This window comes from Papio anubis, chromosome 1, assembly GCF_008728515.1.
Source record: "Papio anubis isolate 15944 chromosome 1, Panubis1.0, whole genome shotgun sequence".
In the NCBI taxonomy this organism is placed as follows: Eukaryota; Metazoa; Chordata; class Mammalia; order Primates; family Cercopithecidae; genus Papio; species Papio anubis.
In genome coordinates, this window is record NC_044976.1 from 75,348,002 (window position 1) to 75,373,905 (window position 25,904).

Sequence of the window (25,904 nt, forward strand, 5' to 3'; positions counted from 1 at the left end):
TATGAAAACTCAGCAGTGTAGCAAACTATGCCTGTAGACCATATATAAGAGTATGGAATGGTTCTCTCTGGGAAGAGTTTCCTCTGCCTCATCCCCAGTATAGCATGTCGAAAAGAAATAAGGAAGAAGAAATCCAGGATGCTAGTTTTGAAAAAGAAATTTTGCTCCCTTCCCAATTTTAAATGAATGTATACTCATTGTCTTCTCAAAATGACAAAAGGAAAAAAAAAAGAGGAAAGTTAACAATTATTCATAAATCTACCAACAAAATTGTAATTACTGTTGATACATTAATGTATTTTCATACAATCGACACGTGTATATATGACATTTAAATGTATTCCTTCTAGTTTTTTATTCATCTATGTTGGATATGTGGGGTCTATGTGTACATTAATTTAGCAGTGCTAAATTAATATTTAGCGTGATCAGTGGTTTAAATATAGCATGATCAGTGGTTTAAAGGAAGGATGGCTTTGCTGTTAGATCCCAGTTATAAAGAGTTATCTTGCTTAATAGTTTGAAACCAAAATCTATTTCAATTAGAGTTGGAATAATTAGGAAATAGTCTTGATGCTTACACTAAATTATCCATTTACTAATCCAGAAGATATATTCATCCCTCTAGTAGCTTAAAAACCCCTTTCTTTCCCTGCTGTTTACAACCCTTAGCACTTTTCAGTTGTGGCATGCTTCCATCTCTTTCATCCCCCACCTGTATGCTCAGGCACAGAATGTGTTCAGGCAATTTTCAAGTTTTGTAAATCATTCCCAATAGTCCCTTAATCCTTCTTGCCACTTTTCTCTAAATCCCTTTCAGACGATCAGTAGCTACTTGGAGGGTATGGCCCGCGATAACCTCACACAGGCTTCCAGGACACTGTTAGAGATGATCGCCATCTTCATGGGCAGTGGGGCAGTCCTTTGTACATATGCAGCCTCACGTTTGCCTTTATTTTCCCGGCTTTTGCTCCGTGATTCGATTTCCTCTCCATAAATGGTGCAGATCTAATTCCCTGACCACATATAGTAAAAGTTTACTTTGACATACTGTCTTTCCTAAAAAGAAATTGTACAGCACAAATAGCTATAATTATCACATTTTTCTTAACAACCTCTTTTGTATTTCTTTCTCATCTTCCAGTTTTATAAAACATTTTCTTTATCTTATTTTAACCCAACTTACTGAATTCTATGACCATCTTCTTGATTCCTTTTTTTGTACTTGATAAGATCTCTGAGCTCCTCTTTATTGCTTAGATTTTTCAAATATGTGGTATTATATCTTAATTTTGGTGTAATCTCAGAACTCTAGCTATTCTTCCAGTCCATGGGTAGAATAATTCCATCATTAGAGACACTGGAGCCTGCCTCTCCTGTGATGGCCAGCTGGCAGGGGATGTATTTTCTATGTCTTGGTTGATGGCTTTCAAGTAAAAGGGTGAGTCTAAGAAGACCAGTGCTCCTTGCCAACAAGCTCTTTATAAAATCAATTATTTTATTTTGCTGCCTGAGCTCTCCTTTAGCCTCTAGATTGAACAATCACTGGAAGTTTCCTAAATTTGTCATCAGCCCAAACAGAGACTCTGTAATATTAAGTAATAACTCCTTATTTTCCCCTTCTACCAGTCCCTGGTAACCTCAATTCTACTTTCTGTTTCTATGAATTTGGCTATTCTAGATATGTCCTGTAAGTGGAATCATTCAATATTTGTCATCTTGTGTCTGACTAATTTTATTTAGCATAATGTTTTTAAGGTTCATCTGTGTCATAGCATGTATCAGAACTTCGTTCCTCTTTAACACTGAATAATATTCCATTGTATGGATATACTGTACTTTGTTTTTCCAGTCGTTAGATGATGGACACTAAGGTTGTTGTCACTTTTTGCCTATTAAAAATAATGCTGCGATGAACACTGGTGTTCCCGTTCATTTTTTGAAGTAACCCCCTCTTTTTTTCTTCCTTCTCAGCCACATGGTAGCACTTGAGTCTCCAACTGTCATATCCATGGAGGCTGTCCTACTTCCAGCTGTTCCCACCTCCACACACAAAACTAAAATAGAAATTTTTTAAAAGGGAGAAAAGAAGCTATTAGTTGCCCTAATTGTATTTCTTTGTTTAAAAATTATGTATATTTTTGAAAAATATAGAAAAAATAGGAGAAGGGAAATGTTCCCATACTCCTACCACTTTGGTGTACGTAATGATAGAATTTTCGTTTATTTCTGCCAGTTTTTGGTATTCCATTCTTTTTCATAGCTAAATGTGAGCATGTTATGTGTTCAGAAGTCTAAGTCTGTTTTGTTTTTGTTTTGCTGAAATTAAAATAGCCATTAAAATTTCCTTTGGTCAGTGTTTGCCTTTTATGTCTTTTTCCATCCTACAATTTTCAGTCTTTCTGTGTACTTACATTTCATGTATGTCCAAGTCTGCTCATAATATTTGCAGAGCCTGAGGCAACAATACAAATAGAGGCCCACAAACATCCTAATTGCTTTATTCAGTAATTATATCTTCATTTAGGAAAGATTTTTAAATTACAAAGGTCTCATCTGACCGATTCCAGTTACAAATTAGATCAGAATAATTCTCTTGCTCACTTTTATTATTTTGGCTAGTAATTAAATCTTCATTAAATATAAGATGTGTTGTTTGAAAATTTTTTATGATGAATGCTTGACAGAGATTTACCACTTTCATTATTTCTAGTTTTTAAAAATGTCAGTAGACTGCTTGTCTATTTTATTTTTTTGGCTTTTTTCCTCCTGAGATTTTTTTTCATAGGTTCTCTTTTATCATAATCTCAAATTCTTCTTGTTCTATTTCCCCTCCCACCATATACACTGTGAAGCAGTGACTAGCTCCTTCTTAGCTGCAGTACAACCTACAAATCTTTATGGCATTTGAACACAGTGACCATTTGCTTCAAGGATTTAGGGCAAGGAAATGTCGAGAAGTACATTTTCTGGAATGTGAATGGTATTAGACACAACCACGGATGTTTAGGATTATTGATCATGCTGTGACAGAATGACAAAGGTGTCAATGTGGTCTTTAATATAATTTGTGTATTATAATCTGTGATATGATGTGCCATTTAAAGCAGTGCTTCTCAAACATTAATGCTACATATGCATCACCTGGAGAAGCTTCTTAAAATGCAGAATCTAAATCTTTAGATCTGGGATGGGGCCTGACAGTCAGCATTTCTAACACGTGCCTGAGTGATGCTGTTGCTGTTGGTCCAAGATCCATCTCTTGAGCTTTAAGACTCTGAAGCATAGAACCTAGATCAGGGGTTTCTCTCATCTGATATTAAGAGTAATACTGTGTATGTCCTATATGAATACTATATAGCTGGAATTGATTTTTGATTTAAAATTATAATCATTGCCTTTTAAGGGTCATGTTTAATTTATTTACATTTATTGTAATTTTCATTGTAAGTTATTGATATATTGGAATTTTTTTCCCCTATTATTTAAACACTGGCTTTGCATTTTATTCATTCTGTGCTTTGGGTTTTTTTTTTAACTCTCCTTATCCCCTCGACCATTTTTTCCCCTTCTCTTATTCCATTTTTAGCCTGTACTAGTTTAAAAATTAAATACTTGATTTCTATTCTTTCAACAACATTCTTAAAATTTTAACGTGCATACTACCAAAGTCTTAAATGAATTAATTTATTTTTAAATTTATTTTTAATTGGCAAATAAAAATTATGTATATTTATTGTGTACAGCATGATGTTTTGGTATATGTATACATTGTGAAATGGCTGAATCAAGGTAATTAGCATATGTATTGCCTCACATACTTATCTTTTTTTGTGGTGAGAACACTTAAAATCTACTCTGTTAGCAGTTTTTAAAATACAATATATTGTTACTAACTATAGTCACTGTGATGTACAATAAGTCTCTTGAATTTATTCCTCCTGTCTAACTGAAATTTTGTATCCCTTAACTAACATCTTCCCAGGTGCACCCCCACCCCTCTGGTAACCATCATTCTACTCTCTAGTTGTATGAGTTCAACTTTTTTAGATTCTACCTATAAGTGAATTAATTAATATCTTTGTCATCTTTCCAGATAATTCAAGGACCTTAGCATTTTAACTCTAGTCAACTCCAATCTTACATTCCATTGTATCGCAGCATTTTAGTCCTCTTCTATTAAGCCTTACAAACTGGATATTAGCATTATTGTGGTTGTTGTTTCAGATAGTCAATATTGGTACAGATTTACCTGAATATTACCCATGATTACCATCATTCCTTCTTTCTACTTAGATCTCCATCATTCTTCCTCCTGAAATATAATTTTTAAAAGGTCCATTGATGAAGTTCTGTTGATGGTAAATACTGTTTTACTTTCTTTGAAAATGTCTTTATTTTGTCCACATCAGTTATTTTCTTGTTCAGTATTAAGAAAACCTAATTCCTGTGTTTTCTCCCAATCATTGTTAATATTGAGTTGTTTGCCATCAGGTGAATGTCATTACTTTTTAGGTATTCTAAACTGTTGTCTCTTTAAGTAAGTACATTGTCTCCCTTTAATCTATTCTCTTCATAATGTTTTATTTATTTGTCTCACTATGATGAATTCTGGACAGTTTCTTCTGATCTTTCTCTCAGTTTGCTAATTCTCTATTCAGCTGTATCTAATTTGCTATTTAATTCATCCATCAAGTATTTTTTCCTTAGTATTTTATTTTAATAATTTTATTTACTCTTTCTAGATTTTTTCCTAATCATCCTGGTCTTTGTCGTAGTATCTTCTTCTTTATATACATTTTATTTATGTATCTGATGACATTAATAACTTAAACCTTTGTAAGTATAAGTATGTTTTTAGTTTTTGTTCTGATTTCATTCAAAGGAACATATTTTTTACGTGTGTTGTTTGTGTTCATGCAGATGTGTATGCTTATCATCACTCTATGTTCATCTGGACTATATCTTTGAGAATTCTTCATATTCTATATTGAAAATGCACTCCTTCAAAGAAAGATTACGTTTGCTTTTGCCAAGCCCCTAGAAGCTCTACTAACTAGAACTAAAGCTTTACTAAAATAAGCCCAGACCTTGTGCACACATGCCAATGGTATGAATGCAAATCACAAATCTATATCATTTTTATGAATTCTAAACTTTTATGAAGCAGAGAATTTTTTTTATTCTTCACCCAGAGCCAAGGACAAAACAGACACGTTTTCTTTTACTTTCCCCGTGCTGGCTGGATTTTCTTTTTCTAGTTTACTCATTCCTTAGGGTCATGGTTTTTCAGGTCTTCCCTCATTGCTTAGGCTCAAGACTGTGCCTCTTGTCCCTCCACATGGCTGTTGAAATGCAAAACTCTAGGTTAAAGGATCAGCAGTTACACTTAGAGCAGCCACTGTCTGCAATGCCCATTCATTATGCTAGATTTTTACTTCAGGTTTTTTTCTTTTCTTTTTTTTTTTTTTTTTTTTGAGCTCTATGGATTTCCCTTACTCAACTGTTAACTTGCTTAATAAAAACAGATTTAAGAAACATTTTGAATGTTTAAATACCGGCTTTTCTTGGTGTTCTATAATGTGAGTGCTTGTATCAATGACAAATTTTAAAATACTATTTGTAAATTAAGTGGTTAATATGGTTGATTTAGAAGTGCAGAAAAATCGAAAAATAAAAAATTTTAGGAATTTTGTAAACTAGAGATAGCATAGCCATTATAAACATGTTAGAATTTAAGATTTTTTCCATATATGTTTTTACATAAATGAGATTACACTACATTTATCGATTTGTGCATAAGATATTCTCAAGTGAGAAAGTGAATGATTATATTGAGAGGTTGGCAGCAAATAATATCAAGTCTTTCCAAATGAAAACCTCAATTATCATATCATTAAATATAAATTTTTCAATGTGGTAATAATTCATCATGTATATTTTTAACAATAAAACTTTCCCTTAAGCAATCCTCTATTTGTGGAAGTACAAGTTTGGCTAGGGGACACATGTTTTCACTTTTCCGGGGTATATACCTAGGAGTAGAATTGCTGTATCATATGGTAACCTGAGTCTTAACCTTTCATGGAACAGTCAAATGGTTTTCCAAAAGGCTGTACCATTTTACAGTCCTGCCAGTAAGAAGAGGACAGTAGGACACAGAGACCACGTGAAGATACTTTGCCAACACGTTATCATCTGTCTTTTAAAATTTTAGCCATCCTATCAGGTATAAAGTAGTATCTCATTGTAGTTTGAATTTGCATTTCTTCAATGAAGAATGATGTTGAACATGTTTTTATGTGCTTATTGTCTATTTGTATATCTCTCCTGGATTATGTCTATTCAGATTCTGGGCCCATTTTTATTGGATTGTTTTTATTTTTGAGTTGTGTTTTTAATATATTCTGGATACAAGTTCATATAAAATACATGATTAGCAAATTATTTTCTCCCATTCTGTGGGTTGTCTTTTCATGGTGTTCTTTGAAGTACAGAAGTTTTTAATTTTGATGATGCTAATTTATCTATTTTTGTCTCACTTATACTTTTGGTGTCTTATCTAAGAAACTGTCACCTCATCCAAGATCATGAAGAATTACTCCTACGTTTTCTTCAAAGAGTTTTGTAGTTTTTGCTTTTACATTTAGGTCTACAACTCATTTTGGATTAATTGTATACATGATGTGAAAGAGAGAGTCCAGCTTCATCTCTTGCATGTAGATATCCAGTTGCCCAAGCATCATTTGTTGAAAAAACTCTGCTTTCCCCTATTCAATTGTCTCGGCATGCATTTTTATAAAAAATAAATTGCATATCTATGTATTTTAAATTCAGTTATATATACTGTCACTAGCCACACCAGGCATCATATGTACTTACAAGCTTAAGACTAGCATGGAAATGATTATCACTGGCCCTGGCAAAGAATAATGATCTGTTATTTCCAAAGATTCTGTGAAGATGACTGTGCAGCTGAGAATTTATTTGGTTTATACAGACTAATATTCCATCTGCTTTGTTCACTATTGAGTTAGTAGCTAAACGGTTGTAAAATTTCTCAAGTCTCTCAGAGCTCACACTTGCAGGAAGCTTGATTTCACAACTTGTACATGACAGTCTCACATAAAAGCACTCTCGTGAGAGTGTTACTATGGACAGAAAAAAAGACTATACCTCTTTTATGACTGCTGTTGTTATTTAGGGCTTCTTTTTTCTTGATGTTGTTTCAAAAGGTTGCATTTTGCAATAAGCAGCAACACCTTAAGATAGATCTTAAACAGAACCATGTTTAGGGTTTTTTTTTTTTTTCTCCCCTTCAGTCACAGTGATTTTCCATTTGCCCTGGAAGGCATTCAGCATTACTTGTAAACAGCAAAGATAAATGTGAATTCTGATATTCATCTTTATGAATAGTTCATATGTTTATAAATAGGAATAGAACAAAAAGTGCTGTCCCAAACTTTCCTTTAAATTCTAACCAGTATTTTAAATATTCCACCGCATTAATCTCACTTTTAAATAAAACATTGCATGTCTAAGGTGAAAAAACAGAAGACTCTTCGGCAATGCCACGCAACTGCATATTTTTGAAAATAGGGTGGTCACTTTTAATTGATCTAGAGGAAATTTGGGAAAGAAGAAAAGTAATCAACTTTCCTATATCTGGAGTCCTTTAACCAATAAACAGACAAACCAACATAAAGGACACATGGTAAGCTCAGCACACATAACTGAATTTCTCTTTTTAAGTTTTTGCACCTCAACCTGTCCAGTTGTGCAAAGAAGGGGAGGAGAATTAAATACGCAACTGAGTAGCCAGGGCCTCTAGCTGCTGGGAGTTCCTCAAAGCTGTACGTCCCTCCCTTACTATAACTTGTTTGTTCTCTCCAGGAAGTATCATTTACTAGGGTGCCCAAATTCACCTCTGTAGGCCCAAGACTGTGAGGTTCCTAGACAACAGAATTTTGCTCTAAATATCATCCATATATCCACTCTTTCATTTAGCCTCGTCTTGGCAGGCATAAGGTGTAGCACAATGAAAAAATGTAGATCCTGCCCCCAACAACTGTGTAAGCTTAGGAGACCAGCACTCAGAAGATATTTTAGCATAGAGTAAGTGCTCAGTAAAAGTTTGTTAATAAGGAAGGAAGGAAAGAAAGAGGAAGGGTGTGCAGGAGGGAGGAAGGACAAATTTGGATTTCATAACTCATACCAGAGAAAGATGAAAGCAGCATATTGAGATATAGAAGTGGTGTAAAAGACAAGAAGAAATCAGTTTAGGAAGGCATAGGAAACAGAAGTGGAAAATTATGGTATAATGCTTCAGTGTCTTTGGAGACAAATCGGATTTGAATCTTAGATTTGCCATTTGCTGGCAGTGGTTTTGGGCAATTTACTTTATTATGTTTGATCTTCAATCCACTCTATGATGTGTAAGGAGTAACAGTATCTACGTCATTGGAATTATTAGGAAGATTTAGTAAGATAATAAGTGTTACCAATTTAGCACAATACCCAGCACATAGGAAGGACTCAGGAAATATTAGCCATCAATAGAAGACACAATTTATTTATTTATTTATTTATTTTTGAGACAGAGGCTCACTCTGTTGCCCAGGCTAGATTGCAGTGGCATGATCTCGGTTCACTGCAACCTCTGCCTCCTGGGTTCAAGCGATTCTCCTGCCTCAGCCTCCTGAGTAGCTGGGACTACAGGTGTGTGCCACTACATCTGGCTAATTTTTGCATTTTTAGTAGAGACAGGGTTTCACCATATTGGTCAGGCTGGTCTTGAACTCCTGACCTCGTGATCTACCCACCTTGGCCTCCCAAAGTGCTGGGATTACAGGCATGAGCCACTGCTCCCAGCCTAGAAGAGACACTATTTATATTCGGGTTTTCTTTAACCCTGAGATGTGGCCATGGCACACAAATGTAAACATTTTCAAATCAGTCCCAGGTGGTAGGCTTCTAGATTTTTGTTTTTTACCTTTGAAGTTGGTTCAAGACAATGCCATTATGGAAAGCCTCTGTAGAAGAAACTATTTTTATTGTACCAATTGCCTTTCTAAAATCTGTCAAATCTCTTAAGTTTCTCCCTTGACCTTTTTGGAAGCTTAAACAGAAACTGAATCATCGTAAAATTTTTTAAGTTTGCCTTCAATCTACTTTGGAGCTGCATGAATTGAGATCTCTTGGTAACTGACCTTGTGTTGACCCAGATAGGCCTGTTGCTGTGTACACCGCCCACCTGCCACCGCCCCTGTGGAAGCAGTGTTCGCGAGCCTAAAGAGTTTTGGGTGGGGAGTTATGCCAGAAGTCAGCCAAGTGTAGGTAATGATGTCAGGTAGCATGGGAGGTTGGAGCGCAGGAAGAGGCAGGGGGGAACTTTAGGCAAGGAACCCTTGTAACCAGCTGTGCCAAATGGGCCTTCCCTGAGGACTTAATAGGCACCCTATTGTCACTTGTAACTCAACAATTGAGGTCACAGTCAAAGAAAAAAACCTTTATTTTTCACAATGTCATCTTTCAGCAGTGCAGCTTCATAAGCGAAGATGATGATGTTCCAACAGTTCATCTAAACTGTTTAAAATCCTACCAAATCCGTTGCAGGTGGTTGGTATGTAGGAAAGGTGGATAGGAGGAGGGTAAATATTAAAATCTGTTTGAGATGTGAAATTACATGAGTAAGGTTTGGTGTTTTCACCACAACCATTCATAATAACCAGAACTTTATATTCTTAGCCACAATTATTAAAGATTTTATAGGTTACAATACACTGGGATATTCCTTTCTCAAAGAAACTAATGTTATCCCAGAATTAAAATATGTTTTTGGAAAATAAAATGTTTATCAAGTCTGCCAAAAAGAGAGCCAATTATTTGGGTTTCTCTCTAGGATTTTAATAAATTCCTTTGATACCTAGTCAAAGCAGTTGAGCATCCTCACATTGAACAAAATGAAAGCAAGGAAGCGATCAATCTCATTTCAAAAGTGAACACACATAAAAACCATTATATTTTCAGATTTTTCATTTTTACATTTTGCAAATAAGAATAACCTTTCTTAGGTTTCTTACATGTTTCTTATTTCCTCAGTAATTTAAAAATCATATTTAGATACATTTATTACTAGTGAATATTTTTTCATAGTTTAATCACATTGATTTGTTTAGAATTATCAGAATATATAATTATTGAGATAAGGAACTGTGAGATAAGACAGTCTTATGGATTAATATGTTCTCAGAACATCAGTGTTTTAACAAATAAGATGTTATTTACAGTTAGCACATTGTTAGCCTCCCTAGATGTCAGTGTAGTTCTCACGTAAGTAAATATTTTACATAGTTCCTCAGTAGTGTTGAATGAGAAGATGTTTTGCTTTAGAACTTACAGATTGAGAAGATGGAATAGTTGCAATAAGGGTTTGTGGTACATTAATTCCAACATCCTTCTCTAATGAAAACACATAATTGGTAAATTTATACACATCAATTCAGAGCCACAAAATATTCCAAGGATGTAAATAATTATGGATTCATAGGATACATTGTGCTTTCTTAGTCACCAATGTATTCTCTGTAGAATGAAAAGTCTTACTACACATCACAACATACTGTCAGCCTTTTAGGGCTTTTCCCAATTGCAAAGGGAGCGTGGTTACTCCTGCCAATACCTACCTATGCCCTCTCAGCATCTGCCATGAGAGGGCAGCACTGAGATTGTCTCCAGCCCAGGGAGCAGTGGGCACTGTTTAGTATGGGTTAGCACTTAGGTTTTTATGTGGAAGCATTCAAGTCAGGTTGTGGTGATACATGTTCTTAGAGTCTACTGTAGTATCATTTTAGTGCTTTTATTACAAGTCATCAAACAGTGTATCTGAGAAACATGAGGATAAAATATGGTACTTTCAAAAACTGCTGATAAATAACAAAGAAGAGAACAGGACACTTTGGGAATATAAGGCCTTTTGCATGAGAAATGTTTTGTGCTACCTATGAGTGAATTTTCTACATGCAGAGAAGTTCCATTTGGTCCTCTGAACTGGTTAACATTTTCTTGATTCTTTGCTTAGTGTAACAAATAAAATTCTGTTTATTCTTTTTGAGAGTTCCCAAAGTATCTTTATTGATTTGGATTTTGCTTTTTCACTTTATTTTATAGTTGATTTTAAGTTTCTCTTGAGTGTGTACATGAGATAGCCGTATAAAATGGGACAACATATTTGTAATAGCAAATATTATGCATGATATCTTTTTGGACAGCCCAGTTGCACAGTCAACTCTGAAAGTGGAACGTATCACTCTCCTCTTAATTCCTTTTTCATGTTTTTCCTCTGGATCAGAAAATGTTACCTTCTCATATCCAGAAAAGTGTTATAAAATGATACATTGAGATCATCTGATTCCCTCTTTATTGTGATTGTTTCTTTAAAAGAAAAAAAGCAAAAAAGGGCCATGAACTTATAAAGAAAGTTTTAAAGAATACACCAAAAATTGTTAAAACAATAAATGATTTCATCAAGGTTGCAGGGCACAAGATCAACATACAAAAATTAATTATATTTTTATATAATTGAAATAAATGATCTGAAATGAAGGAAATAATTCTATTTACAATAGCATCTAAAAGAATAAAATATTTAAGAATAACCATAACAAAAGAAGTGTAAGACTTATACTCTGAGAACTATAAAACATTACTGAAATAAATTACAGAAGATCTATATACATAGAAAAACAGCCCATGTTCCTGAACTGGAAGATTTTAATCTTGTTAAGATAATAGTGCTCCTCAAATTGATCTACAGATTTAGTGCAATCTCTGTTGCAACTGGGATTCTCTAGGCCAGTTGGCTTCTTTGTACAAATTGGTGAGCTGATCCCAAAATTCATATAGAATTGCAGGGAACCCAGAACAGTCAAAACAATCTTTAAAAAATAGAATAAGTTGAAGGCCTTTCAAATTTCACAACTTCCCAATTTCAAAACTTACAATAAAGTGACGATAATCAAACATATGTTACTAACATAGGGATAAACATATAGATTAATGGGATAGAATTGAGAGTCTACAAATAAATCTATATGTCTTTGGTCACCCAAATTTAACAAGGGTGCCAAGGTTATTCAGTAAAAATATTTTTTAAACAAATGGTGCTAGGATGATTGTATATCCACATGTAAAACAATGAAATTGGACCCTTACTTCACACAATATAGAAAAATTAACTCAAAACTGATAAAAGATGTAAATCTAAAATGTATGTACATATAAATCTATAAAACTCCTCGAAGAAAACTCAGGGGTAAATCTGCATGAGCTCAGATTTGACAATGAATTCATAGGTATAATTCCCAAAACATGAGCAACAACAGCAACAAAAAATTAGTTTTCACCAAAATTAAAATTTTTTGTGCTTCAAAGGATGCTATCATGATGTAAAAAGACAACCCATGGAATAAGAGAAAATATTTTTAAATTATATATCCCCTATGGAACTTGTATCCAGAATATATAAAGACCCATACAACTCAATAATAAAACAAATGAACTCAATTTTAAAATGGGCAAAGAATCTCAATAGACATATCTCCAAAAAAGACATACAAATAGACAAAACACATGAAAAGATTCTCAACATCATTAGCCATCAGAGAAATGCAAATCAAAATCACAAAGAAACAACTCTTCACACCCCCTAAGATGGCTGTATTCAAAAGATATAACGATAACTTTTGGCAAAGATGGAAAGAAATTAGATCTCTCATATATTGCTGGTGAAAATGTAAAATGATGCTGTCACTTTGGAAAATGACCTGGCAATTCCTGAAGTGGTGACACATAGAGTTACATGCATCCCAGTAGTTCTACTCCTAGGTATATACCAATATAAATGAAAATATCTAGCTACAAAAAACTTGTAGACAAACGCATTATTCATAACAGCATTATTCATAACAATCATAAGGTAAAAACCTAAATGTGTGTCAACTGTTGAATAGATAAGCAAAATGTGGCATAAAATGTGGCGTATCCATACAATTAAATGTTATTTGGCCATAAGATGCAATGAAATACAGTAGTTAGTGATAGATGCTACAATACGAAGGAAACTTGAAACCGTGAAACCATTATGCTAAGTTAAATAAGACAACCACAAAGGACCACATATTATATAATCCCATTTATATGAGATGTCCAGAATAAGCAAATCCATATGAACAGAAAGTAGATTAGTGATTGCTCAGGGCTGGGGGTGATGTGTGGGTAGAAGATTGATGGCTAAAGGGCAAAAAAAAGTTCTGAAGTTGACTGTGGGGGTGGTTTCACATATCTCTGAATAAACTAAAGTCATCCAGTTGAGTGAATTTAGTGGGTGAATTCACACAGCTGTGAATTTTATCTAAATTGTAAAAATAAAACAGGAATGTGATGCTCTAACCAGCATATGCCCAAGCACATGCTTCTGGGGAAGAAATTCCACCTGAATACTTGGGCTGTAAATAGGTCATTTTCCTGGGAAAAGGATGAATAGACACCAGATGGTAAGAAGGGTGAAAGTCTACTACACATGTCTGTGAGGTCAATAAGGGATCTGGTCTTTGCAGAGGAAGGTTATATTAGAGCTCAGTTGAGAAGAGAAAGGGAAAGGGACTCAAATTCATGGTTAAGGGTGCTGTGACAGGAATCCATACCTTTAATAAGAGACATGTACAAGAATGTTCATAACAACACAGTTTATTAGCCCCAAATATCCATCAATATTTGGACAAATAAATTGTGGTATATTCATAATGGAATACCATATGGCAACAAGAATGAACAAACTACAAAAGCACACAATATGAATGAATCCCACAAACCTAATATTGAGTAAAAAGAGTTATTCGGCCAGGCGTAGTGCCTCAGGATTGTAATTAAGCATTTTGGGAGGCTGAAGCGGGCGAATCACTTGAGGTCAGGAGTTTGAGACCAGCCTGGCCAACATGGCAAAACCCCGTCTGTACTAAAAATACAAAAATTAGTTGGGCAGAATGGTGCATGCCTGTAATCCCAGCGACTTTGGGAGGCTGAGGCAGGAGAATCGGTTGAACCTGGGAGTCAGAGGTTGCAGTAAACCAAGATTGTGCCATTGCACGCCAGCCTGGGCAACAGAGTGAGACTGTCTAAACGAAAAAAAAAAAAGAGTCATTAACAGACATACAAACTATATGATCCCATTTACATAAAGTTCAAAAATAGGCTAAATGAATCTATGCCATAGGAAGACAGATTAGTATATGTCCTTGTGGGGGGTTGTGAATGGGCGAGTGGAGGAGAGGAAGGACTTTGGGGTGCTGACAGTGTTTCGTTTCTTGATCAGGGTGCTGTTTATATGAGGTGTTCACTTTATGAAAATACTTTCAGTAGTGCACTTGTTATTTATGCACCATTCTCTATGTAAGTTAGACTTTGACAAAAGTGAAATGAAAAAGAAACTAAATACCCTTGTTGTTGTTTACTTTCCCTAAAGACAGCGAGCACATCGTGTTTATTTCTAATGCTTATTCAAAGGAGTAGAGACTCTGAGGAAGGGTGAGGTGGCAGGATAACCCCTTACGAGAGTCAGAGTTATGGGCTACGATTTCCTGGGCATGGAAAGAGTAGACCCCTTCCAGCCTAGTCGTTTCGTTCTTATTATCTTGGAAGCAAACTGTCCAGCTGTTCTTCCTAATGTCAGGTTAACAATGATTGTGGCCGTTCCCTGCTGCATGGGTCAGGCTGTGAGACACCCTCCCCTTAAATTTACTTAGAGACAGAAGGTATAGATGGATGCAAATGGGAAGGGAACAGTGTATTTCTCCACTGTGTGCTTATGTCCAAATCAGAAACCAGCCTTATTCTTGCTTATTAATTATTAAGGAAAATAATTTTAACTATCAGGGCACTGTTCTTCAAATGGTGATTGGGTGAAGGGGATTTTCTTTGAGTTCTGTGAAATACCAAAAATGCTATGTGTTGATAATGACTAAAAATACATTTTCCACTCGTAAAGACAAAACTTTGGTATTGCAAAGTTATTGTCATAGAATGAAATCTTAGTTTCTTGAGTCAGTCTTTTGCAAATAGGGGTCTATGTATAAACTATCAAGAAAATATTTCCAATAAATGCACTGGGGTATATTTAGGTTTATTTGACATATACAGGAATATTTGAGGGAAGGGAGCAATAAATTCATCTCTTTAATTTGCTGCAGGCTTTCCTTAGAGGGAGTGCTTTTTTAGCTGGTGTTAAGATGGAGAAAGGTGCCTTCTATCGTGCTATTGCTGAATTCTCTGCTCCAGAAACATGCAGAACATTAGCATGACCCAACTGCTTGAAAGCATACAAGATGCTCTTGTCTTAAAGAGCATCATTTCGGAGGAAGAAAAGCCATAATGAGCCCTTCCTTTTTCTTTTTCTTAACTGAGGAGTAGCAAATGGTATTTAAGCTGTTATCTGGTAACAAAATATTTCAAGTAATGTTTTTTTAAAAAGCCTGCCAACACTTCTTTCTGTTGGGCAGTGATATATCTGAGTTAAAAGCCCTTTCAAGATGGAGAATATGACAAGAAAAGTTGCATACCCCTAACCAAAGCGGCTTTCCAAGAGCTAGAATAAAGCCACTTCATTAAGGTTTCTCACACTGGTGTTTTTTGGCAGCATTTTTCAAGAATCATTTCCTCTATGGGGGAAATGAAGTGGCAGTGTCTTTCCTGACTGTTGCTAAAGGTGAAGTAAGCATTTGAATTGAGAAAGGCGGTTAAAATAGTATCTGAACTTTTGAACTTCCTGATCAGATAATTATTCTTGAAAGTCTGTATAAGATGGAAAAGAGAGTTAATGCCACTTAAAATGTTTAATTTTAGAGGGATATCATTATTAAATAGTACTCCTTCTATAATTTTTTGATTATTGAGTACAGGTATGACAAGAATTAATGAAGATACTTCTGATTGATAACATGGGATATAAACAGAAAGTTCTCTTAAATAGGAAGGTGTATATGTTTGGAAATTGAACTTGTCTCTTTTGCTTGGAAGTGTGTATAAATTAATGCAAGATATTTGTCTATATCTCAACCCCAGGTCTCCCTCCTGAGCTGCAGATCTGCATATCAAACTACTTACTAGACACATCCCCTTGAATGCCCCATAGGTACCTTATTTCAACATATTCTAAGTAAAACTCATCATCTCAGCCTTCTCCTGCTCACCCATCTTGGCCTTTTACCACTATTTCCTCATTATTTTTTCTATTAATCATTGTTAAGCCAGTTTCCAAAATCATGCATCTAGTTATCAACCTTGGATTCTGCCATCACTGATGCCACACACCCCAACAGGCCACTTGCGATTTATTTCCTAAATCTACTCACTTTCAGCAACCCACTGTTGCCCATATAGAGGGGACCACTATCATTCTACCATTCAACATTCTGCTAATGAGTCTTCTTGTAGCCCTTCACTCTTTTGCCTCCTTCAAGCTGTTACCACGGGAGGGATCCAAGATTCAACTCTCATTTTTTCCATTTCTATACCAAAACCATTCTTTGGGTTTCTGTTCTTAGGATGAACTCCTCAACATGGTTTGTAAGATTCTATATACTCTGATCTTGACCCTGCTTACTACTCTCGCTGATGTGAAGCCTCCTATTCCTATTATCTCTGAGCACACCCAACCCTGCTTGTTGGCAGTAAGGGACAGAAAAAGCACTTGAGGCAGCAGGCTGTCACATTTGCTAACAGTGCAAGCCAACTTAGAAAAACCACTACGTCCAAGACAAGGGCTCTTTTTGTGAAGTAACAATGACAAGTAGAAGAGACATTTAGTCAGTGTTCACTGGCTGTACCTGGACTAGTGAGAGAAAGTCCTGCTCCATAGTTTCTTGCATCACTACACTCTGGGAAGCTGCTGTACTTTACCATGCAAGTGTAGGCCCACATCTTCTCACTCTTTGTCCTGAGTTTAAATTCCTCCAACTCTACCCAAGGGTCCACATGCTCCTATCCCTGGATGCCATGTGTTTCATTGACATGAGGTTTCCTCCTATTAAGCAAGGAGGAGTCTTATAAATGGCGCTGTGAGGACAGATACTTGCACTTTGTCTTGACCTCTGCTTCACCTAGTGTATTCTAGCTACAGCCTTAGCTCACTTCAGTTTTAGTCTCAAGATCGTCCCGGTCCCCTCCTCTATATTTGGTTCATGTTTTCATGTATTGTTAATCAGGAATGCTAAAACTATTAATTTGATGCATTATATTTATGGGAACACTTGAGATGTTTCTAGCACGCAGAACCACCTGCAGAATCTCTGGAAGGGTTTATTTCCTACATGCACAATTAGCGCAAAACCTTTTGAATAAAATAGATTTTTTTTGATGATACTATCTATTACTTACCTTTTAACATTTTCCTTTTCCCACCTATGGCTCCAAGCAGACTAAATTTCTCTCAGGTTCTTATTTTTGTTGTGCTCTCTGTCTTAGTCTGTTCAGGCTGCTATAACAAAATATACCATAAACTGAGTGGCTTATAAACTATAGAAATGTATGTCTTACAGTTCTGGAGGCTGGGAAGTCCAAGATCAAGGCAGTGGCAGATTTGATGTCAGGTGAGGACCTGTTTCCTGGTTCATGGATGGGGGCTTCTCACTATGTCCTCACATAGTGGAAGGGGCAAAGCAGCTCTCTGGAGCCTGTTTCATTCATAAGGGTGCTAATCCCATCCATGAGGACTCTGCCCTTATGACCCAGTCACCTCCCAAAGGCCTCACTTCGTAACCTCATCACATGGGTGATTAGATTTCAATATGTGGATGTGAGGGGGACACAGCATTCAGATCATATTACTTTCTTTCCAGACTTTTACACAACAGGTTGCCTCCAGATCACAAGGCTCTTAGCTCTCTTTTGTGCTTGGCTACTTTATAACATCCGTTTAGACCTCATTTCCTTCAGGACACCTAGGTTAGACCTTTGCCTGAGTACTTCCCTAGCACCTTCCACTCCCTTCACATAGCACCTAACACACTCTGTAGGGTTTCTCTGAGGTAAGCTCTGTAACAGCAGGGTTCTTGTCTTTCTTCTTCATCCTTGCAGTCTTCAAAGTCTGCTGCATCACCTGGCCCAGAGCAAGTACTTAATGATCATTTGTTAATGAATTAATAATAGATTTTTCCATTAATCATCTAATCAGTGAATTTACAATTCCATGCAATTCTTTGATGCTCTAAGAAATTGAAGTTTTATTTTCTGAAGTTATATATTAGTTTTATTTCCTAAGGAATTTGATTTATCCTTACTTGAAATCATCACTACCCAGTGGTTATTATAGCTATGCTGCCATATGGTAAAACACATGAAGCATCTAATATTGCCTTAAGAAAGCTGTTTCACAGTAAAAACTCTTCAGGCCTTTCTCTCCACACTTTTCATTTTATGTTGAAATTATTGGTGTTTGTATCTCTCTTACCTGTAAGACATTAGGTGCCTCAAAGGCAGTGACCATGTGTTATTCACCTTTGTATCCTCACAACCTTGTATCTAGTGCAGTGTTGGAAGTCAGAAATGTCTATATAAATGCTTAAGATAGGCCAGAATCCACATCTTGGCTCAAAAACTGTATAACTGCCAACACCTGTCTCTGTACTTACACTCTCAAAGCCTCAGTTTCTACACCTGTAAAAATGAGGATTCTGCTGTTATAAAAGATCATCTTGCAGGGTTGTTATGAAGTATTACATAAAATATAACGTAAATAAGGAACTCAGCATAGTGACTGAAACATAGGAACTATGAATAAGCTAGGATGGGGACAAATCTAAGTTCCTTTGTGAAGACGTATGGTGTGTCAAAATGTTAATTTTTCACTGCCACAGGCTGGCAAGACACGGTCTTATATCTAGTAAAATTGTTGCAGAAAGAAAACAATGAGGCAAACTTTCCAATTTTTATGTTAAGAATATTTGTCGGGCCCCAGAGAAAGCCAAGTGGCCACCGAGCTGGCAGAGACGGGCGGAGAGCGTAGGCGGAGGGAGCAGCACCTGGGCGCATGCGGGCACCATGACCCAGACGCCTGCCTTCGACAAGCCCAAAGTAGAACTGCACGTCCAGCTAGACGGAGCCATCAAGCCTGAAACCATCTTATACTATGGCAGGAGGAGAGGGATCGCCCTCCCAGCTAACACAGCAGAGGGGCTGCTGAACGTCATTGGCATGGACAAGCTGCTCACCCTCCTGGACTTCCTGGCCAAGTTTGACTACTACATGCCTGTTATTGCGGGCTGCCGGGAGGCTATCAAAAGGATCACCTATGAGTTTATAGAGATGAAGGCCAAAGAAGGTGTGGTGTACGTGGAGGTGCGGTACAGTCCGCACCTGCTTGCCAACTCCAAAGTGGAGCCAATCCCCTGGAACAGGCTGAAGGGGACCTCACCCCAGACGAGGTGGTGGCCCTAGTGGGCCAGGGCCTGTAGGAGTGGGAACGAGACTTCAGGGTCAAGGTCTGGTCCATCCTGTGCTGCATGCGCCACCAGCCCAACTGGTCCCCTGACGTGGTGGAGCTGTGTAAGAAGTACCAGCAGTAGACCGTGGTGGCCATTGACCTGGCTGGAGATGAGACCATCCCAGGAAGCAGCCTCTTGCCTGGACATGTCCAGGCCTACCAGGAGGCTGTGAAGAGCCGCATTCACTGTACTGTCCACGCTGGGGAGGTGGGCTTAGCCGAAGTAGTAAAAGAGGCTGTGGACATACTCAAGACAGAGCGGCTGGGACATGGCTACCACACTCTGGAAGACCAGGCCCTTTATGACAGGCTGCGGCAGGAAAACATGCACTTCGAGATCTGCCCCTGGTCCAGCTACCTCACTGGTGCCTGGAAGCCGGACACAGAGCATGCAGTCGTTCGGCTCAAAAATGACCAGGCTAACTACTCACTCAACACAGATGACCCGCTCATCTTCAAGTACACCCTGGACACTGATTACCATATGACCAAATGGGACATGGGCTTTACTGAAGAGGAGTTTAAGAGGCTGAACATCAATGCAGCCAAATCTAGTTTCCTCCCAGAAGATGAGAAGAGGGAGCTTCTCAACCTGCTCTATAAAGCCTATGGGATGCCACCTTCAGCCTCTGCAGGGCACCACCTCTGAAGATGCCACCCCTCCAAGCCTTCGCCCTGTGGAGTCACCCCAACTCTGTGGGGCTGAGCAACATTTTTACATGTATTCCTTCCAAGAAGACCATGATCTCAGTCGTCAGTTACTGATGCTCCTGAAGCCTGTGTGTCCATTTCTGCACACACATATACCTCAGCATGGCCGTATCACGTCTCTGATTATGTGCCCTGGCCAGGGACCAGCGCCTTTGCACATGGGCATGGTTGAATCTGAAACCCTCCTTCTGTGGCAACTTGTACTGAAAATCTGGTGCTCAATAAAGAAGCCCATAGCTGATGGCATGCAAAAAAAAAAAAAAAAGAATATTTGTCGGCAATATAAAACAAAGTGAGAAATTCAATGCAAATAAAATACACTACAGGAAAATTTATAGAGCTCTCAAATGGATGAGTTGCATAATTTGTCTTATGAATATTCTTAACTAAAAGCAAAATAAATTGGACAAATAACATTCTTAGACTGTGAATCATTGAAAATGATATATACAGTTGGAGAAAAGGACAAGAAAATCATAGCAGGACCTGCTCTTTCCTAATTACAACTCCATAGAGTTGTCTGTAGTGTGCTTGCTTTTCATTAATTTTGTGATTATCCTTCCCTTTTCTTTGAAATAACAATAAGAAAACACCAAGGAAAAAGGTTCTGTAGTCATAATATGTTTAGGAAAGTCAAGATGTTAAACATTCACATTCTAGGACTGAGAAACAAATTTTAAGGGAAAAGAACTTTACCCTTAAGCCTTAAGCCTCAGGTCTCCCAGTGTAACATGTTTCAAGTTGTTGAGACTAAGGTGTTTGGCTGGATTGTTTGCTGTTGTCTGGTTGGGTTCATCTTAAAGTAGTTTCTATTCTTGTATGGGTTTGTCTGACAATTTTCATATCATTTAGTGAGAATTTGTATTTTTTTCAATTGTTGCCTATTCCTCTGTAATTATTGTAATTGCATCTTATTTATATAATTTGTGTAAATATATGCAATCATGAAATTAGAAAATGCGGGTGGTGATATGCAGTGTCACAATTGCAGTGGTTAAAGATGTGTGATTTTTTAATCTTTGAAAAAAATAAAAGCTAAGTAAATATTGTAATTTCAGGGGAAAGCATTTTAGCTGTCTAAAACTGATTGCCCAAAGAAATCAACCAAACATTTTTATTTAGACATAGATAAGAGGTTTCATGTTTTCGACTGTTCTAACTCAGAGATTTGGAAATCTTAGTTTAAAATATCAGTTTGATGACTGCTCAAACACTTATAAAGTTTCAATATTAATTTTAAACTATAAAATACTGATCATATGCTTCTAATGATACCTTTTCTGTAGGTTGTTATCAATGTGAGTGTGAATAAGCATTTATTAATACCGTGAATAGGATGCGTATTATCAGTATTAACATCTGTATCCATACAGTTGGAGATATTTATGTTGATGTAAAGACACAGACAGTGGTAATTTATATGCCTTTCAAAATCTCAGTGATTATAAAATTCTGCTCCTCTGACTATACATTAGGTAAATGGTATATTTAAATAAGTGGTCAAGGCCAAAAAAAAAAGAGCATAATTCAAGTTCAGCACCCACTGCAATTGTACATGATAAAAATGAGGCATTCATCAGGCTAACCCTTTTGCCTCTAGAATTTCATGTGCACTGAGAGAAAAGTCCATTGATCTACATTCAGCTCTTAAAAACTGCACTTTCTATTAGAAGACAGAACATACGCTCACTTAGGAAATACTTCAGGCTGATACTGCTAAGATTTTAACACATTTATAAAACTTCCTTGGTGGTAATAATAATCATTTTTTCTACTTGAGAATTTGGAATGTTAACAGAAGACATGTTTTCTACCAAAATAAAGGCAAGATTGATCTAGCCATCTGCATTTTAAAAAAACCTCATTGAAATACTCCTGTAGAATAGATCGCTAACTTTTCCTTGCTTTTGTAGTTCATAGTTTTTAGGAAAAAAGTATCTTTTACCTTTAAACCAAGAAGGGAATCCAAATTTTGATTGAAAGCACTCCTGTACCTGTGTTCTCATAAGTATTTCTTTTTTTTTTTTTTTTTTTTGAGACGGAGTCTCGCTCTGTTGCCCAGGCTGGAGTGCAGTGGCCGGATCTCAGCTCACTGCAAGCTCCACCTCCCGGGTTTACGCCATTCTCCTGCCTCAGCCTCCCGAGTAGCTGGGACTACAGGCGCCCGCCACCTCGCCCGGCTAGTTTTTTGTATTTTTAGTAGAGACGGGGTTTCACCATGTTAGCCAGGATGGTCTCGATCTCCTGACCTTGTGATCCGCCCGTCTCGGCCTCCCAAAGTGCTGGGATTACAGGCTTGAGCCACCGCGCCCGGCCTTTCTCATAAGTATTTCTGAGACAGAAGTTTGCAAGTAGGAAGCTGGCACGGATGACACAACTGGGAGGGACGGGACTAAGCCAGCCTCATCCAGCTACATGCAGCTGCTTCACCTTTGTCTCCAAAGGACTCATCCCTTGTTCCACATTTTAAAAGCAATCACACATTTACAAAGAAATTCTCAATCTTCTTGTTTTCTCTTTAATTCTCTTTAAAGGAATGAAAAAAAAAAATCTGTATGTCCTATGCAGATGCTATACATTGGTCTTAGGGACTAGAACTGAAAACTTTTATGATCAGAAAATTTTCTCCTCCAGTTGTCATCCTGTTCTAAATTTTACTTTATTTTTTGATGTAGGGATGTTTCTTTAAACATCAAGATTTTAGTTTCCACTAGAAAACTAATGAATTATTAAAGGATGGGAACTTGAAACAATCTTTAGTGCTCAATAAGGAGAAACCACAAGGCTTGAATAAACTGTTCCAGACTTCTCTTTTAATGCTCCGTTTAAAATCTAGACGGTGTGTCATAAGCCTTTAAAAAAAAAAGGATTGTGTTTACCAATATGGAATATGAGGTTTTTGTTTCTTTTTAGGTACTTTTCTTGTAATTAGTATATACCTTGATGTTACCATGGCTATGGCTTCATGTTCCAAACAATGAGTTTTTTCTTATGTTTGGTTCAACCAAAATAATGTTAGTATAATTTCCCTGTAAATAATTCTTTGTTGATAATCAGTGTTAATGCCACTAAAAATTGAGTATAAATATCAACAGAGTACATTGGTAAATGATTAACAGGACAAATGAAAAGAAAAATAGAAATTCTAAACAGAATTGCTATACTTCTCCAGAATTCGTTCCTCCTAGAATAACTCCCTCACGGTGAATGAAAAGTCAGGTGGGCAAGGCTATGAGTTCCACTTCCTTCAACTATACAGGTTTTGATTTGGAAAAGGAAATTTTGACCTCATTATTTCATCCTGCCTTGAACCCAGTTTTTATGTATCTACTTTATTATTGCTCTTTGCATGTACATTAAAACAAATATTTTATTTTCACTTTAACCTAGAATGAGCATTACAGTTATAAGCAATTAACACAAGATAAACCTAAAAGAACTAAAAAAACACATAAGAGTAAGGTTCATGATAGACAAAAACTGACTTGCTGGCAATATTAAACATTGCTAAACTCAAGCAAGGAAAAATTAGGCTAAACATTGTCATTATTGTCAAAATGTCTATTCATTCATAATCTATTATTGATCTAGGATAACTAATAAATCTGTAGACTGCGATTCATTTTTTTGGAAAACTGAACTCCCAACTTACACACAATATTCTAGTTGCCTCTGAGTAATGAGGTTATAAATAATGTAAAATTTTGGTGTCTTGTTTTTCTTTAGTAGAAAATTTATTGCCTAGGTATAGTAGTGTATTAGTCAGGGTTCTCCAGGAAATCAAAAACAATAGGCATTACATATAAACGTATATTTATATTTGTATGTGTGTATTTATTATAAAGAATTGGCTTATGTGATTATGAGGCTAAGAAGTTCTAAGATCTACAGTCTCCAGGCTGGAGACCCAGGCAAGCCAGTGGTGTAAGTTCTGATACAAAGGCTAGCAGGCTGAAGACCCAGGAAGAGCCAGTTTTTCAGTTTGAGTCCAAAGGCAGGAAAAGACCCATGTCCCAGCTCAACAGTCAGTAGTAGGTGCTCCCTCTTACTGGGCCTTTTGGTGCTATTCGAGTCTTCAACTGATTGGATGGGGCCCACTCACATTAGGGAGCAGAGTAAGCTTTACTCAGTCTACCAATTCAGATGGTTATCTCATCCAGAAACACCCAGAATAATGTTTGATGAAATGTCTGGGCACTCCATGGCCAAGTGAATTTGACACATAAGTTAACTGTCACACTAGGTAACATATGAAGACTTATTTTTAAAAAATGTTAATCAGCTCGGTGGAAATTACCATCTTTCTAGAAAATAGAGTTGGAGAAGAGAATGAAGCTGATAATGTGCCTGAAGTCTTTTTTCTGGCTTCTATTCCAGTCTGAGAGTGAGGAAAAGAAGAGATCTCTAATGAAAATGCTTCTAATGTGTTGGTCATTTTTACCACGACATCAGTAATAGAAGAGAAAGTCAAAAGAATGAGGCTCCAGGCCAGGTTCGGTGACTCACGCCTGTAATCCCACTTTGGGAGACCGAGGCGGGCAGATCACAAGGTCAAGAGATTGAGACCATCCTGGCCAACATGGTAAAACCCCGTCTCTACTAAAAATACAAAAAGTAGCTGGGCGTGGTGGCACATGCCTATAGTCCCAGCTACTCAGGAGGCTGAGGCAGGAGAATCACTTGAAGCCCGGGGGGCAGAGCTTGCAGTGAGCCGAGATCACACCACTGCACTCCAGCCTAGCGACACAGTGAGGCTTCATCTCAAAAGAAAAAAAAAAAAGAATGACACTCCAAGCTGAGCACCTGGGCACCAGGCAGTCCTCATCCCTCTCACTGCTTTGGAGTTTGCCAGATTTGGGTACTTTGATCCCTAGGGAATAAACACTCCTTAGCTGGACAGCAACACAGATAACTCTTAAATGAACTGTGTCTGTTACACACACAGGCGCACATAGAGTTTCAATGAGGTTTACTGAAATAAAGTGGCCTCTACACTGAAGAATTGTAAGGACTGTATTCTATCCATTTCCTGTTTACTTCTCCATTTATTTGCATTCATAGATAAGGTTTACTAGCACATCATTAAGATACTGTAAAACAGCATTAAAATCCTACCGTTTAATTTCCTCAGGTAAGCACCTCTCTTCTTGTCTTAGCAATGCCTCGGTTCTCAGGCCTTGGTTATCTTACTCTGTAATTGTGAGTGAGGAACTTTCTGAACTGGATGACTGCCTCTGATTTTACCCCTTCAAATTCCTCTTCCTTGCAGCTGATTGACTGATCCCTCTAATGAACAAATATGATCATGCCCTCCCAATTTAAACAGCTTCCAGGCTGCCTCGATAACATGAAGATTGAGGGAAAATGCCTCAGCCTGGCTCGGACAGTGCCTCCTGTCTTGGGCTGCTTGGCTCCTCTCCTCCCATTCAGCCTTGTTACTCTCCGGAAGTACCAAGCAGCTTATAGGTTTTCACATGCCCCAAGGAATGTGTGCGCCATTGTTCACACTGTTATTGCTCCTAGATGGCTCCCCCACTCGCTGAAAATCCCCACCTGGTTCCCTTAATGGGTGTCGATTTAGTCGTCAAGGCATGACTCAGGCATGTTCCTTTCCCAAAAGTTTTCTCTGACACTCCCTCTATTAAAGGACTAGGTGCCT

At 37.2% G+C, this 25,904-nt stretch overlaps 1 protein-coding gene and 1 pseudogene across 3 annotated transcripts in view; both read left to right on the top strand.

Moving 5' to 3' along the window:
• The window catches only part of ST6GALNAC5 (ST6 N-acetylgalactosaminide alpha-2,6-sialyltransferase 5), a 187,706-nt gene that overhangs the window by 20,265 nt on the left and 141,537 nt on the right, over positions 1-25,904 (top strand). The window lies entirely within an intron of this gene.
• Positions 14,126-20,510, top strand: LOC101009244 (annotated as a pseudogene). Its single transcript, XR_159687.5, has one exon. The product of XR_159687.5 is annotated as an adenosine deaminase pseudogene (transcript).